The 19685-nt window shown below is 35.6% G+C and overlaps 1 long non-coding RNA gene across 2 annotated transcripts in view; it reads left to right on the top strand.

Annotated features, from left to right (window-relative positions):
* Nucleotides 1-2805: 2805 nt before the first annotated feature.
* Nucleotides 2806-19685, top strand: part of LOC102469837 (uncharacterized) — an 18471-nt gene continuing 1591 nt past the window's right edge. The window contains exons 1-3 of one of the 2 annotated variants that reach the window (XR_334353.1): nucleotides 2806-2842; nucleotides 7353-7660; nucleotides 9568-9819. This is a non-coding gene — a long non-coding RNA (uncharacterized LOC102469837). Of the gene's footprint in view, nucleotides 2843-3350; nucleotides 3408-7352; nucleotides 7661-9567; nucleotides 9820-19685 lie in introns of those variants that run through there. The other variant, XR_334352.1, reaches the window with a different exon arrangement.

Here is a 19685-nt window from a genome sequence, read left to right as displayed (position 1 = left end):
TCTCTCTGTCTGTCTGGCAAGCGCACGTGCCCTATAGCAAAAACCTCTCCATAAAAAAAACCAAAAATCAAAAATACATTTAATAATAGAGGAGAGGCAAGAAGCAGGCCATCAGTAGATCACGCACACGCGCCCAGCATGAGTTTTAAGCCAAGGGGTCCGGGACATGAACCGCAGTCGACCATGTAGGAGTCCAGCGACATAGCCATTATGCTAACTGCTGGTTCCCTAGTATTAAATGTTTTCAATTCAAAATATATTTAGCTGGTTCTCCTAGAGGCTCAAGCTCTAACTGGCAGTATCTAAAATGCATATTTTCCACCTGGTAATAAATAAAAGGCATATTTTCCACCTGGTAATACTGTTAATTTCTGAGTACCTGTTCAGAATAAAAGAAACTCAAGCTCTAACTGGCAGTATCTAAAAGGCATATTTTCCACCTGGTAATACTGATAATTTCTGAGTACCTGTTCAGAATAAAAGAAAGGAGTGAGACTAGGGTTTTGATTTTATGTATCACACTTTCAAGACATTTAAGATTGTATTTTGTTCGATAAGTCTATGGAATGAAGGGCTACTTCCTGAAATAATGTCCAATAAGGGTATCACCCTAAAAGCATCTGTGATTTAATCAAATCACATGTGTGATAGATTCATCTACCATACACAATACACAATTCTATTACCTTTAATTGCTTTTCAGCATCCAAAAATCAGTTTAAATTTGTGTCCTCAACATTCAAAATAGCTGTAAATGTTTGCTTTTTAACTTCTCCATTTCCCAAGGAAAGTTGGTAAATAAAATTAAATTACTATTCTTCCAGCAAGGCATTTCTCATGATACATTACTGTACAGTACAAGCTCAGAAACCATGACAGGATTTTTAAGCAGCACAAATCTACCATCATGTCTATTACCTACTAAATGAAGCATAAAATGAACAGATACTCTTGAGTCTGGGAGCCATATCATTGATGCTAATACAGAAGGCATAATAATGAACTGTACATGTCTGAGCTTTGTGGATATACTAGGCAATAAGAAACCAAGAAAAGACAGGGAAGGAGATGTTGCTGCCAATGATTTATTTACTGAAACTAATGCAAAATCCTGCAGAGGATAAATAGGAATCTCACATATTTCCAAAAGCATGTAAAGGCACAAAATAGTGCTTGATCATTTTAACTCAGAAAAGAACTGATCAAAGAGAAGAACGAGAGCACCCTAAAAAAATTGCCTGTTCTTCAACAACAGATGGATCAACCATGATGTGGAATTTCTCTACCGATGGTTGACTTTTCTGTTACGAAAGAGACAGTGCATAAATACCTGGAGCAAGAAGGAAACATAGCTGAAGAATAAGTGAAGTCATTAGACCATAGGTGCCTAGGAAAAGCAAGGGAGACACAGTGGTAGGACCAATGGCTTTAGGTTTGCATAAATGTCACAGCATAAATGTGACCAGCTTTGTCATCAGCGGCTACAGGTGCCTACAACAAAGAGAATTCAAAGCTAAGAAACTAACCCAAAGAGTCAAGGCAAGTAGAAGTCATGGAATAGCTAACACCAGGTGTCATGTACAAAGACTGGTCATGACATAGGAGGAGGGCCATCAGTGTGGTGTTTGACACTAGCTGTAAAGACTGGTTCTCCTCACAGTAGTCCAGTATTAAGACATTACAGTTTGGAACATGGCTGAGCTTCTAGGTGAACATAAGTGAATAAAGTCATTTGTAAAAAAAAAAATTGTTACATTCCACAATGAGCTAAGACTTTGGGAACACAATCTCTGAAGGGGACTCTTGTCTTGGAAACTAAATATTTTTCCTTTCAGCTCCAATACACGAAGAGCTTAGAAGTTATCTGTCCATACTTACAACAAGAAAAACAGCAGAAAGAACTAAAAATGAGTCTTTATTTGGATCCATCAAGGAATGGAAGTCTTTTTTTCCAAGGTTGTAACAACTACAACCCAGCAATCTGAAGAGACAAGAGTAAATAGACTCAGGTGAGACCAGCTTACTGGAGCAGAAGCTTCTAGAACCTTAAGCAAGTAGAAACAATGACCATTGATGACTCACTGGAGGCTAAGTCTGGACTTGGTAAGTGGAGAAACTCCCGGATCTGTAGTCTTAGGGTGGTCCCCACATATACAGTTTTTATCTTAAATAACTGTGTTCCTTACCCAGATTCTCACTGTGAAGAGTTAAGAATCTTCCTTTCATGGCTCTAGCAGAGAGAGAAATTTACATGTATACTGGAAAACAAAATCCCCAAATCGAAATCTTAGCAAACTACAGAAATTAGAGCAATTGAAGACTGAAGCAAATAGAAGAAAGAAAATAATGAAAATTAAGTCAGAAGTCGGAGCCAGGCAGTGGCATTGTGCTATGCAACTGGACCAACATGGGAAAGGTCTTGGGCTTTGATCTTGGGACATCCCTCAGGAGTTCAGGTATACACATATCTGTGGTCTGGATGAACTGAGACTAGGGATGGATCATGGCATGAGATCCCATTGGCTTTCTCTCTCTCTCTCTCTCACAGATGAAATACATGGATAAACCTGAAAGAAAAGAACTTGGTGTAATTGAAAGCAGCAAAGCAACAGAGAAAAATCATGTAAACCAAATGCTGGTTCTTGGCAAGAGCAATGAAATTGATAATGCCATAGGCAAGCTTACCGAGAAAAAGGAGACAAAGATACATGTTAATAATAACAGAAATGAAAGAGAGACCATCACTACAGATTCAGGACTCTAAAAGAAGAAGAAAAATGCAAATATAATGTTTATAATTACGGGCAACTCATGAAATATTAATATATAGCTTAGTCTCAGGGTGAGTATACACACATAAATTTTCTTACCATATCATTTGAAAGGGTGTACTGGCAATAGCACCTGATAGATTGATTTTTTCAATACTGTTCGTTATCTCCAGAGGGACCTGGCTCTTTCATGAAAATATTGATCCGAGGACTTGGGCAAGTCGTATACAAGATGATTCTGGAGCATTGTGGTAGAAAGTTAGGAATGTCAACACACACAGAAATGGAAATATGTTAAAACAGGTGTGAGAGCCAGTTGAAAAATCTCCCAATGATCAAATCCAGAATAATTTCATTGGATTAAAGAAAGTAGTATTAGTTTATAACCCAAAGTACAAAATTAATATTCATAAACTCACACTGTAGTAACTAATAATTGAATCAATAAATGAATGATGGAGAAAAATATCACATTCAGAAAATTTTCAAATAATTTAAATAGATATTTATCTCTCTAGCAGGTGAAGCACAAGTTCATCACTCTGTAAGGGTGAGATGCACATTGTACATTCCTTCCATAGAGAATGATATGAAAGCGAAAACTGAAATACCTTTACTGAGAAAAACCTCAGCCAGGTGACCAAGATCATGACTTGCAGAGATAAGTGATATTATAATATAACCTTTGATAAGATATTATGAGTCTAGCACTTAACCTTTGTGGTCTTCCTCTCCAATGAATAAAAATAAAACATTCCCAATTAGGAGACATTCTACCAAGTATTCAGCCAGTACTAAAGATTTCAAAAGATATGAAACACGAAAAGTCTGAGAAACCATCACATCCATAAAGAATCTTTGTGTTTGGGAGCCAGCAGTTAGCGTAATGGCTATGTCGCTGGACTCCCACATAGTCGACCGCGGTTCACGTCCCGGACTCAGTGGCTTAAAACTCACGCCGGGCGCATGTGCATGCGTGCCCAAGATCCTGAGAGGAGAATGGAAGAGAAGGAATTGTGGCGTGACCATCCCCCCTGGGGGGTGATTTCTCACTTTCTGTCTCTATGTCTCTCTCTGTCTGTCTGGTGAGTGCATGTACCCTATAGCAAAAATCTCTCCCCCCCCCAAAAAAAAAGAATCTTTGTGTTACAACAAAATGTAATGCACTGTCTTCAAAAAGATGCTAGAACAGAAAAGGACATTCAGTAAAACCAATAGAATCTGAGATGAAAAGTAATCTGCTGATGGTAACGTATCTGGTAATGTCTTTGACTTGATGATTTGCACTTCATTTATGCTGTGAAAAACCATGATGTACATTGTAAAGATGCACGGTGATTAAATCAAACTTTTAAAATAAATAAATGTATATTTAAAAATGCAATCTGACTTGACTATATTCTTAGTTAATAATAATGGGGCCAGAGAGTGGTATGGTGGTTCAGGCAGTTGGATTCCAAATGGCTGACTGCAGAGTTCAAGTCTAGATCTGACACTGTGAGAAATACTCAGGGCATGTACATGTATGCATACCCAAAATCATGAGACGAAGATGGAGTCGGGATTGTAACCCAACCATTCCCCGACAGTGATTTCTCACTTCCCATGTCTCTTTCATTCTCAGTCCTTCTCTGGCCAGTGCATGTGTCCTATAGCAAATAAAAAACGTATTAGTGAGACCAGCAGATGGCCTAATGGTTATGCTGTTGAACTCCCACATAGTTGAGCACGGTTTGAAATCTGGACCAAGTGGCTTAAACCTCACCCCAGGCATGTGTGCATACAACCAAGATCCAGAGAGGAGAATGGAGAAGGGATTGTGACGTGGCCACAACCCCACACTGGGGGAGTGATTTCTCGTTTTCTGTCTGTATCTCAGGCAAGCGCACATGCCCTATTGCAAAAATCTCTCTAAGGAAAATAAAAACTAATTGTACAAAATCTGTCATATAAATGTAAGGTTTAATCACAGAGGAACATAGGTGTGTATCTTATAGGAATTCAATGCACTATCTACACAATTTTTCTGTCAATTTAAAACTCTTCAAAAATGAAATTTTATTAAACATAAATGAGACTTAGAAATCCTCCAAAAGTATATGCATATAGCACAACAGAAAATGAAAATCAATTTATCATTCTCTATTAGTTATTTCCCTCAAACCCCAGGTCAGACTTTCCTGATCAATTAGGATTGAATACAAGATGTATGTTCTGTGAATTTTTTTTAATCATGAGAATGGCTAACAATAAAAAAAATTAATAATTACCTTTGTCTAAACTCTTGGTTTTAAAAAGTATTAAAGTGTTGAGGCCAGCATAATGGCTATGTTGATGGACTCCCACGTAGTCGACCGCGATTCGCGTCCTGGACCCGGTGGCTTAAACTCACGCCTGGCGCGTGTGCATGCATGCCCAAGATCCCAAGAGGAGAATGGAGGAGAAGGGATTGTGGTGTGGCCATCCCCCCTGGGGGTGATTTCTCACTTTCTGTCTCTCTGTCTCTCTCTGTCTGTCTGGTAAGCGCACATGCCCTATAGCAAAAAACTCTCCAAAAAAAAAAATTAAAGTGTTATTGTTTTAAAATAAATTATGCAATTAAAAGTGGGTTATTTTTAAATAATCTTTCCAGGTAATTTAAGATCTTAAGTTTATATTATGCTCAGTTACTTGATAGTTATAAAATGCCTGAGTCATCTTTAAGTAAAGCACCGATTATCTTAAAATTTAAGTTCATGTACTTTTCGCTTTCTAAATTTTATCGAAGAAATTTAGGCAATATTAATAAAGTATTCCAGGTCAACATTTAAAAATATTGTCTTGTGAGAAAACACATGCTTTAAAAATAAAACAATAAAACTTTATGAACTGTTGGTTTATTTTGCTTTTGCTTTCTGGGAATTAAAGTGACTAAGAGTTAAAAATTTTGATTAGTATATGTATTTCTATATGCAAGATATATAAAGATAGTATATGGATTTCTATATGCAAGATATATAAAAAGGTCTGTTTTTTATCTCAAAATTCATATAAAATAAGAATATGTTTATGTATTGAAAGAAATAATTTTATCTGATTATGAGGTTGTTTAAAGTTGTTTCCAAAAGTAAATTTATAAAGGAAAGAGAAACAAGATAGAAAAAAAAACAGTAAATATGAAAGAGAAAGTTAAAAAAAAAGTCTAGTTATGATGGTGTATTTTTGGTAAGGAAGGTTAAAAGATCAGAGAACATTTTCATATTATTTTTATTTTTGCATTCTTTCCTATAATTCTACATGGTAAACTGTGCTAAAGTAAATTGGCTGAATTATTTCAGAAGGAAAAGAAGGGTAAAGGGGCAAAACTTAACACCTATAGCTGTTATAGATAATTTGTGTAAACCAGAAAAACTCTGAGAAGAGGTACAAGTACTAATCAAGTAATTTATAAAGGGAATTGTATATATCATCAAGTCGGTAAATTTAAAAAAAATTATATTTTTTCTCAAAATTTAAATACCAAAAAATATTGCCCCTGTATTAAAACAGTAACTTTTTCTTAAAATATTGTGCTGCAGAAATTACACGAAGGGGTTTTTGTTTATTTGGTTTTTAAACGTCATTGTAACTGGCCTAAGACATAATATTTGTTTGTTTCATGTTCATATTTATTGATTTTTTTTTATTACTGAGAAAAACTGAACTTTGAGGAAATTAAAGTTATTTTTGTTTATAGCATTTTCTGTATTTGACATTAAAATCTTGACTATGACTTTGGTTAAATAAATGGCTATTAATTCTTTAAGATCTGTGCTTCTGCTTTGATCAAATGTTTTCTGACATCTTTGACAAGCTTTGCCCAAAATCAAAATTCTAAATTAAGATTTCTTTTAATCTAAATTTTAACTTGGGATTTCCTAGTTAAATCTCTGAAGGGTCTTAGAGGATGTATCTCTGATTTTGTAGAGCAATAACTTGATTTGGCTTATCTGATACATTAATTTGTACCAGAAATATTGTTAAATAAGACAGTGATACTAAATTTTCTTTAAAGTTATCTTTATAAAAATATAATATTGGTATAAATGTTATTAAGATAAAATGAAATTTATAAAGATTAAAATGTTTATTGTGACACTGTGAGTCTTTTTTTAAAATTCAATTTGTCAGAGGGTTCATGGGCTGTGCTTGTCAGAGAGACAGAGATAGAGAAAAAGGAAGCAGAAAAATGTATCTCCCAATGGGAAATAGTCATGCCACAATCCCTTCTTCTACTGTATGTTTTTGGAATTTAGGGCTTGCTTACACACACTCCTGACATGTTTCTCAAGCCACCAGAACTGGAGTTCAGACAATGATCAGCCTTGTGGAATCCAGGTTCCTTCACGACTAGGCCATAGAGCTAACCCAACTATCAGTCTTCATTACAGTTATTTTAAAATTCTACATGCAATAGAAATAACTAAATTTCTTTGCTAATTACATCATTATTGCAATAAACTGTCATCAGATTATTAACTAGAGCTCTTCTAAGGTCTTGTCATTTACATTTCCAAAATCACTTCTCATGGAAAAGATTCTAACTCTTAGTCTTGCATTTAGGTTCCTGACAACTTTAAGATCAATGACCTTCAGGGAAACTTGGCCTGAGAACCACTCCCCTAAAACCCTCCTTGTGGCCATAAGGGATTTTGATATTCATCCCTAGCTATTGATCACTTCCTTCCATCCATCATGAGACCAGAACAACGGCCAAGACAAGTCCATCCAGCATGCAGCGAAACTTGGAACTTGACCATCAGATGACAGATCATCAGTGCACTCAGAGGAAGATCTTGACCAAAAGGGGCAGATGTGTCATTCAGAATCAGAATGGAGTCACTCACATCAACACTGATACACATAGCCAGGTAGGACAGAGTACAAATGTTTGCCCTGCCTAATAAGAATTGTTACTTAGAGAACTCTGTCAGAACCTTAACCTGCACAGAAACCACTGTCCCCTGACAGCAAGGCTAATTCAGCAAGGGCATCTGCCCAGGGATTGCCAGTCTGACCCTGGACTGATACCGCTCTGGCTATTAATCCTGGTAGCCAAGGATAATTGTCTCACCACAACTGTTTCAATCTTCTACTCCCCGCCTCCCCTCCTGCATGCTGTTTCTGCCCTCAAAACCTTTCTGAGAATCCTAAGACCCTAGCCAGCATGTTTCGGGCTACCTGAATCATGCTGGTCCAGGCTGCATGCTGGCTGCAGCCACATGCATTTTAGCTCAGAATAAACCTCTTTCAATATTTCACAGAGTTTGATGATTTCCGTCAATGTTTCTATTTCTAATAGTATCATTCTTACCATCTGGAGCCCACCAAACCCCAAGGCAAAATCCTGAGAAAATAGAGTAAAACAGACTGACAGCTTGCCGTGTAGCACAGGGCCCCTTACAGCTCACTGCCTAGTGGCTCAAAGTGCAGGCCGTTGGGAGCCATGTCGGTGCCCCACATGTTCTCCACTGAAGAGAACCACAAAGGGCATCAGGGGCTGTTGGCAGAAAGCACTAGACAACAGTGAGTGCGAGAGCCATCCCTCACACATGGGAACTTCACTCTGCCTTCTCTGATTTTACCCATAAGTGCTCAGACCGTGATTCCATTGAACTCACGGTTCTTCCTCTCTAGACAGTTAGCAGGGAGGTGGCTATAGCACTATGCTCAATTTTTTCCCATTACAAATGTTAAGATATATCAAGGAAATATATATAAATATAAAAAGCTAACTGTAATACTATCTTCCCTACTACATGCAAATCATTTTCTTTCATAATTTTTCACCATAGGCATAGTCTTTATTCATATCCTAGTAATGATGACATAACCACAACTAGTTATTTTCTCCAGTGACATCCTATTAAAATATTTTTGTCTTTGTATATTGTCTTGAGAGTTATATTTTTGAAGGAGCATTTATTAGCCTGAGAAACTCGAATTGTGACTTCTGTAGGTTAAAAAGGGCAAACTTAATAATGGCCCAACCTGCGTTATTTATGTGATACTATATATTTCATAAGAGACGTAAGTGTTTATGTTATGAATAGTGCAAAAAGAGACAAAATAAGATTGAGGGAATGGCCCTCACACTTAATAATCGCAAAAGTTTATTAATTCTGCTTGTGGTAGACAAGCTCTTCACGGCTTCATCTCTGCCTCATATTACCCAGTTATAAAGCTTCCCCACAGCAGCTGTTCCAGGGAACCACTTCTGGTCCTATGATAGAGACAGAATGAGAATATATTAGATTTTCAATGCTGGGAAGGGATCTGGCTAACTTCTCTTTGTGTGATCTCAACATACCCTCTGCTTTCAGTTACTCCTCATAAAACGGATAATAAGTATCTCCAATTTCTGAGTCTTCCTGGTGTCTGAAATCTCAAATTACATTATATTTTATCCACATCTTCCTTGGTTTTTTGATGGATTCTATCTCTCTTGGCTGTACTTAGTTATGGCTCATTTAGCTGCTTGCTCTCTTTTACATTTTCATTTTCATTTCTTCTCTCGTTCTTCTAGTCTTTGTGTGTGCTATTTTTTAAATCACATTCAATGTCCTTGGAGTGTCATTTGGAGAAAGAGTGGTGATGAAATTCTGTGGCCAGGCATATTTAACCTAAGGTATGCTATTAAGTTGTCCATTCGGATGGCTTTGTAAAATGAAATAATTCAAAAACAAAACTATTTCAATAGAACCTACCACACAGCTTAAAAATTTCAGGGTTATAAGACATTATCTAAATTTTTAATTTGTTCATTTGTTTATTACAGGAGAAGCAGAGAGAGAGGTATTCCCAACAAGGCCTTCATTCCAAAACCCACTCAGCCTCAGTAGGCCAGGACAATGCACATGTACACGCACCTGGCTGTACAGGGAGACCTCGGACGCAAACCCAGGTCCTGACCATTTGTCTTCAGCATCGTAGAATGTGGCATTACCACTACACCACGGGAGGGGCTCTAGAAAACAAGCTTTGAAGCTCTTCTCTTCTCTCATACTGACCTCCTATTAAAGACTCAAAGGTAAGCACCATCCTAACTCTGATATGCAGTATTCTCATGCATGTGTTTATCCTGTTACTACAGCTGTGTGTGTCCTGCAAAAAGAATTCTTTCTTATATTAAGACTATATAAATAAATACTTGAACACACACACACACACATATATATACACACAAATATGTTGAAGATGTCAATATCACATCGTATTAGGGTATCCACAGATTATGATGCCTTCAATATATATACACAATTTCACTACCTCCAGCTTCATCTGCACCATCACAGATCAAATCATCATCCCCTCTCTCTTCTACAATATTCTCAGGTCCATAAACATCTTTCTTAAAATCCTCTGGGTAGATATTTGCATACTAATTAAAATATTTTAATATTATAAAGCTAGTTTAGTAAAATATCAATTATCCTCTTCACAGTGGTACTCTGTAAATGGGCACAGAATCACTTATGTGCTGACATGTAAATTTGTACTACATGGTGGTAAGGTTTGAAGCTAAACGAATTGAGATAGGCCCTGCTTCAAAATCAACCCAAACCAAAGCAACACTTTAGACTTTCAGAACCTTTTAGATTCCCTGATCTCAGAAGAGAGCTTCTGGACCCGTCTCAGACCCCTGGCTAATTTTCTTGAGGATACTGGCTTTCCCTCAGTCAGCAGACTGAATCTTCCGAAACACAAATTGAGTCAAATCTTCCCCTGATCCAAACAGTTCATTCTTCAATCTTGGTTTGAAAAAAGTCTTAGGGCAACATCTGCTGACATCGCCACTGCAAAGTCCTGTGCAGGCTGAGCTCTTTCTCTCCAGAGGCAAGACCATCACCCCCTTTTTTATAATTATTTATTTAATTTATTGATTTATTTTTTAAGTTTGCTATAGGGCACTTGTGCTCACAGAGAAAGAAGGAGAGACAGAGAGAGTAAGTGAGAAAGCAAGTCACCATGTCCAGGACTCAAACCAGTCAGCTATATGAGAGTCCAGCACCTTAACCACCATACCACCTGCTGGCCCTACTGTCACCCTCTTCTCTGGCCACATACTTGTCCTCATCCTTGGGCTACCATGGCATGCATTTCTTCCAGATATATTTTCATCACTCCTATTTTCTTTTCTTTCCTTCCTTCTTTCTTTCCTCCTTTCTTTCTCTTTCTATCTTTATTCCATGAGAGAGAGAGAGAGAGACAAGCAGAGAAGAAGAGAAAGACAACACCCTAAGCAGTGTCTCACACATAAGCCCTTCTCCTTTAGCCTATCAGCCAGGATCACAGGTATGCATATGTATCTGGTGTGAACAGTCAACCTGGAACTGAACCCCAAGCATCCATAGGGCTTCCAGCATGGCAAAGTATTGTACTAGCACTGCACCACCACAGCTGGCTCTTCAATTCTTGTGCGATGTCTTAGACTCTGCCTAAATATCTCCTCTCAGGTGAAACTTTCCACCTTCCCTGCTAGGATAGGTGACTGTTGTTTCTTTGTTTTGTTTTCATTTGGTTTAGTTGCCAGAAGGTATGCGTGCTTACCAGAGAAAGACAGATATACAGATAGACAGATAGACAGAGAGAGAGAGACAGAGAGAAATTCATCCTATGGGGTGTGGTCACACCACAACCACTTCTCCATTTCTCCATCCTGCTGGAATTTGGAGCACACAGGCACATGTGCCTGGTGTATTTGTCAAGTCACTGGGTCTGGTATTCAAACTACAGTTGGCCATGTGGATCTGGTTCCCTTTAACCTCTAGGCCGTAGGACCAGCCCCACGCCTACTTTATATTTACCATTGAATACAAAGTCTGGAACATAAGAGGTGCTTGCCACATGTAAACGGAGAGAATTCACTTGCAACATACTCACTCAATACCGGATTTTGATAATTATCCATATTGACATGTACACATTCTGTTTATTAGTTTTCCCTAATATTTTACGGTATATAACCATGGCATATTTATTAGTCTTCCTGTTGATAGACCTTTACATTTTTTTTTGTTTTGCAGTATTTTATAAAAATCATTCTTGTACTATGTGTGTATGTGCTTATACATATATATGTATATAAGGACAGACATCCATATACATATTATGAGAACTGCTACACCATCCCTTATGTGCATTTTGAATTAATAGCTATTCTTTCAGCAACTTAGAACAACTTCCTTTCATCCAAAGTAGCTGTGCCATTTAACCACCAATTAGCCTTGGCAGAATGACCAACAGTGCTCTAGTCTGCCATTGTTTCAAAGTGTGAGTACCAATGACTGATATGCTCAGACTTTTTAACCTAAATCTTAAGGCTACAAGATTCCTTTGTTATAATTTGCTATGCATCTTAACTACAATAAGGGTAAACTCAAGCATGTTTTAAGCACATTTTTTGGCTTTTCAGGTTAATCTCTACAAAAATCCTGTCTGCGTATTTGGCCTATAGCTGCTCTGATGCTTTCCCGACTTACTGAATTAGAGCTTCGTGTAGAATTTGTGTATGAACCTGACTTTTAGTGATATTAATTGCAAATATTTTATCTTATTTCTTTATCTTTTTAGTTTTATATTCGGTCTTTTGGGGGGCACAAAATTTTTAATTTTATGTAATCAAATATTTATTTTCCATTATACTTAATGTTTTTCATTACCCAAAGGTTATAGTCATCTAGAATATTTTATGTGATGGGAAAAAAATTCAATCCTATTTTGCATTTAAATAATACATATGTTAGCACTACAGATTTATTGAACATTTACTTATTTCATATAATAGATAAACCTGTGTGTGTGTCTGTTATTATATGTGTGTGTATTAGTTTCTGACTCAGTTCTGTTCTTTCTGTAGTTTCTAACTGCTGTGCCAGTATTGGACAACCTTAATTATCAAAGCTCTATCATATCTTGTTTTCATATAAGCTGTCACTATATACCTCCCTCCCTTGACAGATGTATTTCCCATATTCTGGAATAGTCTTTGCTTTACTGGGGTTTTTGTTCTACAATAAAGAACAAATATTTTTTTTTTCCTTTTTGTCATGACTTTCCTTTTTTCCTCCAATATAAGCCATAATCCCAGCCATCAATCTGTCAGAGTTATCAAGAAATGACTTTGTTTTTCTCTAACAGGAAATTAGTGCACTGCAGGGAAGACCGACTCTTCAGAATTAGTTGAGTAAGGCACGAGGCTTGCCATTTACATACATCTTCTCATGAAACAGCTCCCATTACTTCTATTCACAGTCTATTGGCCGAAGGCTTCGCATAGCCCAACCTGACATCAAGGGGTAGAGACGTGGCCTCCAACAAGATGGGGACGTGGATCATGCACCCCGTAAGACCACCAGTCTGTGGTGTGCATGTTTCCCCCACTTCTTCCCAATGAACACATGACCTCAGCAGCATTAGACCTCGCACTGGCATGGCTGGATTCCTAGTCACTGGGGGCTAGGGCTCCAGAATATGAATTTGGGGTCACATTTAATGCATTTACTTCTCTATTTCCTTTTCTGTTTGCGATACTCATTCCCTATAAGGGGCATCAGGTAAATAATATGCAAGTTAAAATATAGGATTAACATTATATGTGAGCTGCTTGTAAATAATTATATGATCATCCTAAGAGTGTCTTATGTATTGCATGGAACATATTTACACTAAAAACAATTGCTATCTTAAAATAGAACTTTACATACTGTATTTAATATGGCAAACATACATCAGAGGAAAAGAAACCATAACTTTTATTTTAAATAGGAAGAACAGAAATAAAACCTGAAAATAATAACATTTAGAATTTATTATAATAGAGGCCATTTTAATTACTAAAATGCTATGGTCTGTAATTTCAGTTATCTTCAGACTTTCTATTACTTAAGAGTGATCAGGAAATTCACTTAGGCTACTAGAGTTTTTAGCCAGTAGCTGTGCAATAATTGTCTCTTGTAACAAGTTTAAAGAGAGCTTTGGAAACAAAGATCACATTGGTTTAAGATTATCATTGACTCTCATTAGTTCTATGAAACATTCACTCCATTTTAATGAGACTTGGAGACACACAATATCTAAGTATTTATTTTAAGACTATTTGGTACACTGTGACTATAGTTATAATAGTGCAACACATGGAAAACTCTGGAACGATGATAAGCCATACCATGAAGTAGGATGTGTATAGATTGCCACGTGAATTATCCAAGAAACATGTCCCCGATAATCTTCGATGTTAAAGCAATACCTTTAGTAATATATGGCACATGTTCCAATTTTGCAAACTGATATAGAATAAAAGAAACAAAATGATGGCACGGTAACTCCTATCTGTGAACACAAGAATGTGATTAGAAGAGGAAGTGATAATTTACATTTAATTGTATTCTAAGCTACAATATTTTGTAATAGAAACATTCATTATTACAATTCAGCATGTTCCTTTGGGCAGAGTGCGCTAGGCATACCTCTTGGAGGTGACATGATTACTCATGAAAGAGAAAACACTTTGAACTGTTAACTGAGCAGAGAAGAAATTAAACAAGGGTTGGAGAATTGCCAAAGTCAGATATTTTCATTCTAATTTGTATTCGAATCAGAGATGAGTTAAATAAAACAACTACTAAGAAGTAAATACTAAATATTAAGTTCTACATCTCTTTACACTGAAAAACGTACATATGATACACCTCCATACATATATAATGTATGCATATATAATATGTATGTGTATATATATATATATATATATATGCATCCAAAAATGTACATATATATGTTTTTATATATTTTTATAGGATTCCAATATCTGATAAAAGCAGTTTAAACTCTATATTTTTGTTGTTGGCAGTTCAAACATCATAAATTACCAGGCTATGTGACTGCAGCAATTTAAAAATTGCAAAATTTCTTACAAAATCATTATTTAGTTTGGAGGCACACAGAGTCAGAGATCTAGATTTCATTTCAAATAGAGATTTTTACTTAAGCAAATTATAAATTTATTGCAGATAAAATTAACTGAGTGATCCATGGTTTCACAATAGAAGCACATAAATTTATTATTCAGTGTGTGTATTTCTAAAGATTTTGAAAACAAAAATAGAACATTTTTATTGGAGTATTTTAAGTCAACATTTTACCAGAAAAATATAGTGTATCAACTTGATTCTGAGTCAATAGAGCAAAGATGAATTACATTTGAAGGTGTTGCTTCATTGCACAGAACAATTTATTTGTGGTACAAAGAACCATTTAAATGAATGAGTTTTAAAATGACATTTGAATAACTGTAATTTTAATAGCTTTTAAGTGACAGGAAAATTATCCAGAGACTTGTGATTCTTGTAAAACTTGGGAAAAACACTCCAAGTAATAAAAGGAGATTGAGAACAGTGAATAGTACACACTTTTCTTTTGCCACATGTATCAAAGAAGCATTTTGTTTATCCCAAAAGTAGTATAAATAAATTGCTCAATAGGATCTACATTAGTAATGGGACTATTCCTATGAAATTGGCTTTTAAAAGTCCATCAAAATATTAAGAATCTTTTCAAATAATATTTTCTTAAAAATAAAATATATATTTTATTAGTTAAATATTTTTAAAACATACATATCATTTTCAAAAACCATATTGTCATTTTTCATTGAAAAGTGAGCTTGCCTATTCTTTGGTTGGAAATTAAAAATACGCAATATTTAAGTTATAAATTGTCTTGAATTAATACTACTTCAGTCATGACATTTGGCATCTCATAACATTCACATATATATCTGGAATAACCAAGTGTGAAAATATATTTTCTAAATGGTTTCCCAAAGCTTTTGTATTCTTACCAGCTACTCATAAAAGGACCCAGATGAGCACAAGAGTTAGACCACAGAGGTTTTATTTGTATGCTAGGGTGTAAGTCACACACCTGGTTAAAGAGGGAAAAATATCACAAGTAATTACTTCCAAAGACAAGCTGTGGACAGCAAAGATGGCAGCGCCATGTGGTCCCTCCCATCGGTTGTCCCCTAATTGTTTGAATGATTTTGCCTTAATTTAGCATGTGCAAAACATTTTACTAAATGTTATAAATGATGGCATAGTGTGAGATTCTGCCAAGATCTGAATAACTGTGGAAGATTAATCAGGAATAAGCCCCATTTTTAGGGGATTGTTGCTGGGTATCAGACTATTTTCAGTACCCTTACCATTGAGGAATGCTGTCATTGTTTCTACTCTTTGGAAATATGGCCAGAAGAACAACAATGGAATTGGCATTAAACTGTGTGAATCAACTTGTTTTTAATAATAAAGATACATTTTTCAAATATTTTAGAGAGTTTGTTAAACTATTTGCAATTAAATTATATATATTGTTAAACTATAGATGTGCAATGATTAATTTTCCAACTGAAAGCATTTTTAATTATCCATTTTTTAAAATAAATCATGCTTTAAATCAGATAAAAATGTATCCAGACTGCTGATTATATAATAGACTTGTGTCTTTGGTAATAGATGTGTTTGATATTTGTGACCCTTGGGTTCTGGGTGTCTATTTGCTCGGTCTAAGGACCACCTAGAAACCTGATAAAGCATTGTCCTGGGCGTGTCTGTGGAATGTTTCCCCAGGAGACTAATGTGAAGTTTAGGAATCAAGGTGGGGTTCCCTCAATGTGAGTGGGCACAAGGCAGTCAAGAACTCAAGGCTCACCTGCCTTTGCACTCCAGGACTCTCAGCAGCACCACCCTCTCTGCACTGGTCTAAGTGGTTCTCAAGCTTTCAGACTGAGTCATATCACCTCTAAGGCCTTTGGACTTGGGCTGAGAGATACTCGTTGCATGCTGGGGTTTCCACCTTGCAGTAGGCCTGTTACGGGATTTCTCAGTCACAGAAATCATAAGCTGATTCTCTCAACAAACCCCTCTTTTATATCTATCCTCCTGGTGATTCTGTCTCCCTAGAGAACCCTAACTAATATATTTTATTTCATTTTATTTTTTTATGATGAAACAATTTGTCTATCTCTAATTTATTTTCACTTGAAACAATTATTAAGGACTTGTAACAGCTGTTTTCTATTTCAATCATAACTTATATTTATTCACTGGAATTCTTTAAGAAATAATGATCTTTTATCTATCTTGTGTTTTTTTATTCAATTACTTATTAACATCATGCTACAGTGCACATATGCTCACCAGAGAGAGAAGAAGAGAGAGAGAGAGCAAATATGAAAAAGCAAGCCTCCAGGTCTGGGACTCAAACTGCAGTTGGCCATGTGGGAGGGAACCAAGTGCCTTAACTACCATGCCACAAATTCAAATACTGAAAGTCAAAAGTCTAAAGGCAAGTTGGAATGATTTAAAGATGAAATATTTATTAAAGGAAAAAAAGAAACAACCATACTTAAAGAAAATTGTGAAATGAATGGTTATTTATTTTTAAATATTTATTGTTCAATAAACAACCATACTTGAAGAAAAATGTGAAATGAGTGGTTATTTATTTTTAAATATTTATTGTTCAATAATTTTTCATACTTAACAGTTAATCCTAACGAATTTACAGATCTATGAATTCATTTTATTGTTCTTAAAGTTTTAGTGGACAAACCCATGAGAGATACTATCCTCGAATTTTTGATGCACTTTTGTTATTCATTTCGTTTAGTTGTATAGATTTTAAGCTTCAGGGGAACAATGCATGTATCAATCATGCTCACAGTTTCTGGAACATGGTATGTATCCGTAAATATTTGGATTAATGAATCAATTTACCCAGGTATAGATACTGCTTTCTCCCTAGGTAAATGTGGCACTTTTATTTTTATGGTTAATAAATATGCTGTTTAATGGTTCTGACTTATTTTCTGCTGAAAAATTCTTTTTAATCTTGAATATGTAAATGAAAATGTGTGTAAATTTGATCCAATGAATCCCAAAAGAATGAGCCTTATGCATTTGAAAGAAGCTAAGAAAAAAAATTGTGAATAGGTTTTTTTTTTTTTTTTTAACTAATTGTTTTTTGTGAGCAATTCAAGAGGAATGGATTTGAAACTGACAGGGAGCCATATGCTCGCCTATGTAGATAGGCCTTTTTGTTTTGCTAGTCATGCATGGAAAGAGAAACAAAAAATGATACTTTTCTAATACAATATTTTCAAAAACCTGCCATGGAAAAGACTACCAGTTAGCAGAATAATTTATTATGGTGGAAAGCTGAACATAAAATAACACAATTCTTCATTTCGCTCAGCACCTAATAAAAATTGCATTTTCATGCATGGCATTTTACTAGGCCAGCTTGAAATTGTATTGTTTAAGGGATCTTGTAAGACTATCTCATATGCTAGATGCCATCACTGTTAAACTAAGATTACATAGTATTTTACACTGGAAATTCTCTGAGTAGAAATTTCCAGGACATTAAAACAAAAACAAAACATAACAAATCTTTTCTAAAAACTTGTTCTGCAAAATCTATTCAAAAAAGCTTCAATTTATTTTAATTTTATAATAAGCCTACAAATAAAAGGACCTTAGTGTGGTGTGTGTGTGTGTGTGTGTCTGAGGTTTCCTTTGATCTGCAATTTCACTCATCTCATGAAGTCTGTTTTATTTATTCTATTCCCAAGCTAGATTGAGAATATAAAACTACTCTACTACAAACAAAAAGGATGAGATATATAGAGTGTCCCAATCCATTTTGTGCTACAGACTAGGTAAAATACAATAAATAGTTTATTGGCTCATCGTTCTGGAGGTGGAAATTCCACTAGGATCTTCTAATTGCATCATCCCATGGTAGGAGCAGAAGGGCAAAAGAGGCTGAGAGAGAGTCAGAAGGCCAGATTTGTTCTTTCATAAGGAGCCCACTTCTGTGACAAGGACATCAATGCATTCATGAGGGTGGGTCTCTCATGGGCTATTTACCTCTCACTAGGTTCTACCTCCCAATACTTTGATTTGGAAATGAAATTTCCAACACATAACTTTAGGGGACGTATTTAAATCATAGCATAGAGTATAAAATCTCTCTTTCTTGGAATCTCTGGAATCTCTCTATCTTGCTACTTCTACAGCATATTCAAAAACAAATTATATGCAAATGTTATCAAAAGTAGCTCTCTAACTCATTTAGCATAGTAAGGGAATACTTTACCAGTAGAGGTGACTCAATTCATTTGTTTTCTCTTGAAATAACAACCTTCTAAAAATTTCATTTTTCCCTGTGTCATACTATATTTTAGAAGATATAAGCTATTTAGAAATTTGTTTTTAGCTTGGATTCTCTTTTGCTGTTTCTCTCAGACTTCCACTGAAATGCAATTGCTCTGTTTATGTATGTGTGTTCCTTATTTTTCTGTATATTTTTTCTAGAGATTTTTGTATAATACATAGAAAAAAGAAAAGACAAAATATGAAATTACTGTTTTCAGTTTTAGCAGGATGGAACTCTATTAATAATACTCAGTGTTTCTTAACACTTGTCACTTAAAACTCAATAAGCAGAATTCTCCAATTGAGTTTGTTATTGATTACAATATTATGGACATTCATCAAAACCTTTCCACTCTCAGAAAGTAGCATCCTAAATACAGTCCAGTTTTCTTGAAAATTTTAGGAATTTCACAAGAGCTGCTTTTTCATGATTCTTTTTCTTAGTGACTAACCTGAATATTATGAAATCTCTCATTTCTATGTCTCTACAGTCTATACTGCCTTTTACTTTCAGGAGCTCGAGTTTTGTCCTTCAGCCACCCTTAACGCTATGTTTTGCATTACCTCACTAATGCTGAAACTTCCCAAAGAACCCCAAGCTTTATTTCCCATTTACACATAAAGACTTGGCTGTCATTTCTGGTTCAGGAATTCCAGGGGTCTGTAAGCTCTTTCC

This window comes from Tupaia chinensis, unplaced genomic scaffold (assembly GCF_000334495.1).
Source record: "Tupaia chinensis unplaced genomic scaffold, TupChi_1.0 Scaffold000206_1, whole genome shotgun sequence".
Classification (NCBI taxonomy): domain Eukaryota; kingdom Metazoa; phylum Chordata; class Mammalia; order Scandentia; family Tupaiidae; genus Tupaia; species Tupaia belangeri.
The sequence above is the reverse complement of the archived record's forward strand: the minus strand, read 5'-3'. Positions and strand labels throughout refer to the sequence as shown.